The sequence below is a fragment of the Triticum dicoccoides genome, chromosome 6B (genome assembly GCF_002162155.2).
Source record: "Triticum dicoccoides isolate Atlit2015 ecotype Zavitan chromosome 6B, WEW_v2.0, whole genome shotgun sequence".
In the NCBI taxonomy this organism is placed as follows: domain Eukaryota; kingdom Viridiplantae; phylum Streptophyta; class Magnoliopsida; order Poales; family Poaceae; genus Triticum; species Triticum dicoccoides.
In genome coordinates this window covers 262,629,923-262,637,599 of record NC_041391.1, presented here as the reverse complement: position 1 = coordinate 262,637,599, position 7,677 = coordinate 262,629,923, and positions in this window count along the sequence as shown.

Here is a 7,677-nt window from a genome sequence, read left to right as displayed (position 1 = left end):
GTACGAGGCGCTCATCTTCGGCCTCCTCTTGGCGCTCTCCATGGAGGTTCATTCTTTGCGGGCTTATAGAGACTCTCAACTCATCATCCGTCAAGTTAATGACATCTATGAAGTTCGCAAGCCTGAACTGGTGCCGTACTATGCTGCGGCCCGGAATCTAATGGAAAAATTTCAACATGTTGAAGTGCATCATGTCCCGCAAAGTAGGAATGCGCCTGCTGATGCCTTGGCGAAACTAGCAGCGGCATTGGTGCTTCCAGATAGTAAAACAATGCTGGTGAACGTGGAAGAAAGGTGGCTACTCCCGGCTGTCTTGGAGCTCATCCCAGCAGAGTATGAAGTCAATACCGTCATGACGAATGCCGTAGAGGAGGGCGAGTGGCTGGAACCCTTCCTCGACTACTTCAAGCATGGGAGCCTCCCCGATGACCCCATCTCGAGGCGCCAACTACAACGACGACTCCCTTTCTATCTTTTTGAAGCAGGTGTCCTATATAGGCATTCACATGGACAGGAGGTCCTACTTCGATGCGTAAACCGAAGTGAAGCCGACAAGATCCTACAGGAGATGCATCATGGAGTCTGCGGCGGGCACGAAGGAGGGGCCAAGATGTATCATAGTATACATCTAGCAGGATACTGCTGGCCCGACATTATGTCAGACTGCCTTCGGGTGGCTAGATCGTGCCACAATTGTCAAGTTCATGGTGATTTCAAGCACAGGCCGCCGGTCCCTCTTCACCCTACCATTTCCTCTTGGCCATTCGATGCCTGGGGAATCGACATTATCGGCCCTATCGACCCTCCATCTTCCAGGGGGCATCGCTTCATCCTCGCCGCGACGGACTACTTCTCGAAGTGGGCGGAAGCTGTCCCATTACGGGAGGTCAAGAGTGACAACGTCATCAACTTCCTAGAGCGAAGCATCATATATCGCTTTGGGATACCTCATCGGATCACCTCCGACAACGGCAAGGCCTTCAAGTCCAACAAGATGTACAGGTTCACGGAGAAGTACAAGATCAAGTGGAACTACTCCACCGGCTATTACCCTCAAGCTAACAGCGCGATCGAGGCTTTCAACAAGACGCTCGGCAAGATACTCAAGAAGACGGTGACAAGGAACCGGAGAGACTGGCATGATCGTCTCTTCGAGTCCTTATGGGCGTACCATGTCACGGTCCGTACCCCGATGCAGGTGACTCCGTTTTCCCTCGTTTACGGGAGTGAGGCGGTCCTACCACTGGAGGTCCAGCTACCCTCTTTGAGGGTGGCTATCCAAGATGAGATCGCCCAAGACGAACAAGTACAACTGCGGTTTTAGGAGCTCGACGCCCTTGAAGAGGGGCGACTTAATGCCCTACAGAACCTGGAGCTTTACCGTTAGAATATGGTGAGAGCTTACGACAAGCTCGTCAAGCAACGCGTCTTCCGAAAAGGCGAGTTGGTTCTCGTGCTCAGGCGACCCATCATCATGACGCACAAGATGAAGGGCAAGTTCGAGCCAAAGTGGGAAGGGCCATACGTCATCGAGCAAGTCTACGATGGGGAAGCATACCAGCTCGTCGATTCTCAGGGAGTCCGACCAATGCCCCCAATCAACGGAAGGTTCCTCAAAAAATATTTTTCTTAAAATTTTGCCTCTTTTGTTGCCTTCTGAATTTCCATTAGGGAAACTTTTTCTGTGGGCTATCGGATCCATGATGCATTCTCCTTTGCATTTTGTGGATATATCTCGTTTCCCCTGTTTTTTTTACGGACTAAGTCCAACAAAAAAGTGGCTTCTCCCTATCGCAATAAGCTGTTGATTGAAGTTTAGGCTACCCTAGGACTTGTTGGAGGGCGGCACAATGTGTCGATTTGCAGGTGGAGCGGCTCCTACACCCATAATGCACGACACGTACTAGGTGTATGCTTCCGGAGGCAGCGGAGATGATTACTTGGGCACTTCTGAGTATTAAGACCCCGCGCTCTTCATGTTTCCTGGCATGCCTCGTGTTCACAGAGGCTCGCACTCCAGGGAAGACCGTAGGAAAAGATCATGGAGGGCTGCCTGACCCAACACAAGTTGGTTTGGTGCGTAGTCACATGGCAACCCTGGGGTGCGCCACCAGAAGCCTTGGATAATGTGCTAGAGGGTTTTTCCTAGTCCACAGAGGTGAATAGTTCCCTTCCAAGTTCCTAAGGTGGGTCTGCAAGAAATCCTGGAAGAAGAATCCCCAAGAAGTTCGAGCCGAATGTCAAAACAAGTACATGAAGTCCGTGGCCAATCAATCATCCGCGTGAGCAATCAAGATGAAATTCCGAAAGTACAAGAAGCAAATTCAAGAAAGAAACTCCCAACAGTCCAAGAAGCAATCAAGCGGTCCCAAGGAGTAAGGAACCCACTCGAAGGAAGGCGGGAGGTAGCTGTTCACCACCCCTCAATATGCATGAAGAAAAATCGCCAAGCCGTTGACCCAAAACCATTTACCTTGAACTTATCACACCCAAGTCTCTGGGTTCATGATGGCATGTGCAGGGGGCATGTTGAGCTGTGGGGGGTCCTCAGTATGATGATGGGCTAGAGTATAAATTTCCGTTGGCTCTTGGAAGCATCCCGAAACACAGTGTCTTCATACACGTACACCGAAGCTTATTTAAGTTGTTGAGTTGCAATCGTCAAGGTCTTTCGACGGTTCCCAATGACAAGTCCTTCGGTAGCCTTCTCGGATATCACGCCTATAGCTGGTGAATAATGGGAATGCCAACACTTTAAAACCAAAAAAAAAGTTCCTCTCTTTGTCACCTGTTTTCGTTTGGTGTTCCTAGTTGTGCTCCTCTAACATCTTTGCAGCCATGGAGAGGCACTCTCTGTCATCGTCGACGGCTTTCCGACAACAACCACTACATCGAACTACGTCCTGGGTGCAGCTGCGTCCCTGACAACACCGACGACAGCCCGACAACCAATGGTCTACACCGACACGCACAATGGGCGCCAGAAGGCAACACCAGCGCTCACGAAGGTGGAGCCGATTCGTCTCCGCAACCTCGTCTCCAACAACAATGAAGCGTGGGGGGCAACGTCAACCCCTCGATTGCTGATGGCGTCCCGGCGCACCGCCAGAATTATCACACCATGGATGGTGTGACAGTTCGTTCAACGAAGGGGAGCTATCGACGGTCTACCGATGCCTCGCCTACATCGGCACGAAGAGATCACGGGAGCAGTGCAACACGCCAGTGCGGCCAGCGTGAATCTGTGAAACCCTCCAATCAAGTCGGCTGGCACCGTAGCAGCTAGACGGTCGCGACAAGATTGGTAATTTTTTTTGTTTGTTTTCAGGACAAGGCATGATGTTTCGCCATGGAACGAAGACAAGATAGGGTTCCTTCATTGGCTGGCATCGTGCATGTTATACGATCCAACGAGCACCCTAGAGAAACACAGGTGTGGATGGACATGCCTACACTAATTTACATTACTATCAATCAATCATCTTCGGGACGACCCTCAGTATCACGAACCTCGGGTCAACACCTCTCTAGGCTGCACACATGTTGATGCGCCAATTCGTTACAAAAAAAATGTTTTCACCAAACTAAGTTCGATCGCTTCACGCTCGAACTTTATTTGGTGAGGGGGCATTTGTTTGACGCAGTTTCGTACTAAAGAAGAGAGGTTAAATAAGTAATAAAAAAAGATACGGACCAACCCTTTTTCCTCTCTCTCTTACGTGACTAATCCCTTAATTGTCATTATTGTTTTTTTTTGAACAAAAAGGAATTTTCGGGAGTGCAGGTTACACAGGGAAGAGTATATGTACACACATGGTGGACTAGTGCATGCACGAACTAGTTAATCTCTTGATTGATCTTGTACGTGGTGCATGACAATTTTGCCTACGTACATACATGCATGCATGAGGGTGGCAATATGTACATCAAAAATATATGCCTCGGTTATACGTGGAGGCCGCGACGACAGACATACAAATAAGCATACGAACACCTACACATATGATGGATTGATCGATATATTTTTGAGGTCTAGATGTGCACTCGAAGGTGTCGCGGCTGGTGCAAGACAAGTCAAAGCTGTTACATCAAGCATTGGTGGAGTCTAACGAGCCGGAATGACTGCAGCATATACACCAGGGAGGCTGTGGTTAGCTAGCCTCACCATTGTTGGAAGCTGATACAACGCAGCTCCAGGGCCAGTATGAAGCAAAGACCCGGCAAGTAAAAGTAAAAAAAAAGATATATCACAAAAGCTATCATTTTATTGATCGATGATACAAAAGTTCACTGGGACTAATCAAACTTTTTCTGGATGAGCTAAGACAAATTATATTTAACTAAGATAGAACATATTTTTAAGTGCAGCTTTTGAAGAGCAGTCCATGATCTCTAGCCCGCTCCCTCACTCAGGAGCTTTATATGCTAGGATCGTCGCGATCTCCGGAAGTGTTCCGCCGGCGGCCAGGAAGGCAGCCGCCTCCGCACGGCGTCTTGTGTATGACTCGGCCACCTGTGACGAACTCCATACTGCATCCTCATGAGCTTCAAGATGGCGGGAGCTAGAAGTCATCATGTCAGCTAGGACGCACGTTCGCTTTTCAGCCAGTGCCGCCATCTCGGTTTCCTTCTCGCAGAGGGCCTTGTACTCCTCGGCAAGCTGCTGATGTTTGCCGGCAAGCATCCGATGTTCTTCGGCCAACTTCTTTTGCCTGTTGCAGATGGAGGCGAGGTTGGCAAGGCGCCCCTCTAGGCGCGGCCCTTCCTTCTCGAGGCGGCAAAGTCCTTGAGTGATCCCCGCATGGGCTGCATCGAGTTTCTCCAACATAGATGACACTTGCGCCGACGCGAGTGCCGATGTGTGGGAAGTGGCAAGACCACCTTTTCCGCCCAGACGAGCCACCACTGCTTCAAGGTGTCGAATTAGAATCTCAAGGTCTGGCGGGACCTCGTTCGCATACGGGATCTTCCACATACTTATCACAGACTCGATTTTACTTATGGTTAGCTCCTCATTGATCGGCTGCTCCCTTAGCGCCTCTTGTATATCCTTGAGTCCTATTGAGATGTACTTTGCTGCTATTCCGGGCGGGAGAACAAGGCTTGGCATTGAGATGTTACTCGTTGGAGGGACTTTGAGCTTCTCGAGCAGAGTGTTTTCTCCAGCAAGGATATTTTGGTGTTGCTCAATTAATACACGGAGTTCCTTTGCCTCGGGGGAATAAAAGCCTTCTAGATTATTTGATTTGCTGGAGACATCTAGAAAGGTGACAAAAAGAGAACGAGTCAAGAAAGCATCCAAAGAAAATTCATGCAAGGGTGGCGGGGGGATTATACACGTACCGCAAGCAGACGTCCTTGGCTTCTTTGCAGTTATCCCAACATCTTTGTCATTGATAGCTCCCGATGACCTCTTCTTGTCCACTTCGGGGGTGCCTGTTGATGTGGTTAAAGAAGCGGGCTTGGTCACCAGGGAGGCGGGTTTTACGACAAGATCACTCCCTGCCACAGTTGAAGAATTCGTAGCTGGATCACTCATTGCCGGGGGCGTGTGCTTCGCCACCGAACTAGATTTGGCCGGAGGTGCGGATTTGGTGGCCGGCTCATCTTGGTCCATGTTTTCCATCACCTCGTCTAGGAGTTGTTCCATACCGCTGCTCATAGGCACGAACGGCAACACGTCGTCAAGCTTGTCCTGCATGCGTACAGGATATATGTAGAAGTAAGAAAAAAATACATTCATGCGAGCTCTGTTTCTTTTTTATTCTCTTTACCTCCAGGTTCCCTAGTGGTGGAGCGTCAGTATCAAGGGAGATGGATGTCTCGTCAGAATTCTTTGAGTTGCGGTTCGGGTAGCTACGTGTAGTCCGTGGCGCTGAGCTATGCGATTTCAGTACAAGCGGCGGGGCACTTGGCAACGGCGGTGACCGACATGCGTACTCCACGCCCTTGGAATAGTTTCCCGACTTGCTTGGAGGTGGTGGAGGAGTTGAGCCGCCTTTGCCGTTCCTGCTGCCGCTCGTCGAGCCCTCAACATCTCTCGATCCATACTTCTTTGACTTGTCACCCCGTCCCATGGTGTCCTGATGACACGAGTGAGATAACAAATACAAAGTTAGTAGGAGACAAAAGATACAAGTGTATCTACTGGGCATGCACACAGAGCACGCAAAGTCAAGGCAAGGCATTAGCTTCAGAGAAGAAGTAACAAAGGCGTACCTTTTTCTCTTCAGATCGGATGTGTTGTGAGCGATGATCGAACTTATGTGCTCTTGGACGCTACCCAGGGTCTTATTTTTATAGTAGCTTACCTGACACATACATGGCAAGACTTGTGCTAGAGCCTTGATCGGACTGACCGGGAGCTCTCGATTACGTCCAGGATGTTGCTTTCTTATATGAAAAGTTGAAGTAAAATTGCCTTGTATACATCTGTTCGATGTGTTTGAGATTGAGTACTTCACGGAGCAATTTAATGATTCTTTTTAAGAATTTTTCGGCACAGGTAATGTGCAGGTAATGTATTTGAGATTAGGCTCATTATCATATGTACGTACCTCTTGCATGCTCGTTCAAAAAAAGAGGGGGTTTGCATGTACGTGACAAGCTTGCCTTGCACTTGGTATTTATACATTATATGTACGTATTCGGGTGTCTCGGCCGGCCGGCAAGCCCGCGTGTACATATCCGAATACCCGCAATACTCAAACCAGGCATATACGTGTACCTGTACATTAGCTCTCTCCTACTAGCTGGTCTTTGGTTATCTTTTTTGGCATGCACACGTAAGGTAGCATACATGCATGTATTTTTGGTAGATTATACGCGGCCATCATGTACGCATGCATATGTACTTGAGTATTTGCGGGCCGGCCAGCACGCACACGTATTTATCCAACGACATGCATGCCCATCAGCAGCCGGGTAATCACATGCACTCAAGATGGTTTCCTTTCTTTTTGCAGGCTCAAATAGAAAGTTTTTAGCAGAAGGAAGGTGTAGAAGCGGCATTGGGATTTCCTAACTTACGCATCAACTTGGGCGAGGAGCAATACACAATGGGCGAGTCTTCAAAATTTGGAAACGAATACAAAAGGAAAGGTGACCTGCCGAATGAAGCAAGAGTACGGACCAAGAAATCCCACGTTTCCTTTCCTCTACACCAGCCGAACGCCTATATATATAGAGGCAAAGTCTCAACATTGAGGGGAGGCAGCAAACCCACGAAAGAAGTCTCACGCTACTCACGCACGCACCAGCAAACTCATCACGCACCCATCCATCAAGCAAGTCCACGCAACACCACATCCATCAAGAGGCAAAGCGCACACAGCCGACGCACGTTGACGGGAGATCGGCGACTCGGCGTACCCTCATCCGCGCAAAGAACCTCGGTGGCGATGAACGCAATGGTCATGTTTCCGGAAGGTGAGACTAATGTCTAATTGTTTTTGTCTCCTCCTTACATCCAGCATGCATGCACTACACGGAGGGTACGTGCTCGTTGCCGAAGACAGCGCTCATTCAATTCCGCCGCCGGCACCGGAGAGGACTTCATCGAACAAGGAGATTACACCAACACCGCTGGAGTTTGTCCACACCGAGCCCTTCGTCTTTGCACGTCGTGATCGGGTGCGGACGGAGCTCGCCAAAGACGGAGCCCAACCACGCCCTTCT